The sequence below is a fragment of the Tupaia chinensis genome, unplaced genomic scaffold (assembly GCF_000334495.1).
Source record: "Tupaia chinensis unplaced genomic scaffold, TupChi_1.0 Scaffold000117_2, whole genome shotgun sequence".
NCBI classification, from domain to species: Eukaryota; Metazoa; Chordata; class Mammalia; order Scandentia; family Tupaiidae; genus Tupaia; species Tupaia belangeri.
This window is the reverse complement of record NW_006159583.1, coordinates 10513728-10514736: the sequence shown is the minus strand read 5'-3', so window position 1 is coordinate 10514736 and position 1009 is coordinate 10513728.

The following is a 1009-nucleotide window of genomic DNA, read 5'->3' as shown; positions in this document are numbered from 1 at the left end:
AGAAGGGACTGCAGCATGGCCATCCTCCCTGGGAGGTGATTTCTTACTTTCTCTCTAGGTCAGTGCACACACCCTATAGCAAAAACTAAAATTAAAAAAATTTAAAAAGATTTAAGTAAGCCGGTGCAAGGAGGATGGGAGGGTGGGTTGCAATTCAAGTGTTTTGTAAAAAGCCTTGATAAGCAAAGAACTGATGCAGGCAAGGTAATTATGCATAGCTGAGCACAAGCAACATGGTGGGAGAGGAATAGGAGAGATACAAATACAAATGTGGTCAGAGAGACAAGAGAGCCCCTCTCAGTTTTTGTGTTTGTTTTTGAGAAGTTTTTGCTATAGGGTGCGTGCGCTCACCAGAAAGACAGAGAGACAGAAAGCGAGAAATAACCCCTCTGGGAGGATGGCCATGCGCAATCCCTTCTTCTCCATTCTACTCTGGATCTTGGGTACGCAAGCACACTGCCTGGTGTGAGTTTAAGCCACTGGGTCTGGGACTCCAACAGCGGTCAACTACCTGGGAGTCCCAACGACATAGCCATTACGCCAACCTCTGGTCCCTGAAAGCCCCTCTCAGTGAGAGGCTGCTTAATAAATGTCTAAAATTTACAACAGTTGCCAAAAAGGTAATGTAAGTGGTTTTACTAAAAAATTAAGTAGTCCTTAGCTAAGCTGATGCGATTTGGGCTGTGGGAGTGTGTAGAATCCATTTCACAAGCAAAGTCTTGGATTCTTCAAATAAAAATGCAAGGATTGGAAGGGCTCTTTCTGTCCTAAAACTTTCAGGCAGCAAGTCGCCTAGTTAGCATCTACTGGAGTAGTAAGAATTGTGGACGGGCTGTGGCCTAAGGCAAAAGGTTCTGCAACTCCAAGACACTGCAAAAACAGGAAGAATGTCCGAAGTTGCTGCCAAGCCGAAAGACTGTAACCTCTGCACTTGTATTTCTCACATACCAGCTGAGCCCAGGTCTCCACCACAGATAGGACACAATGTGCAAGCCAGCCTTTTCACGCC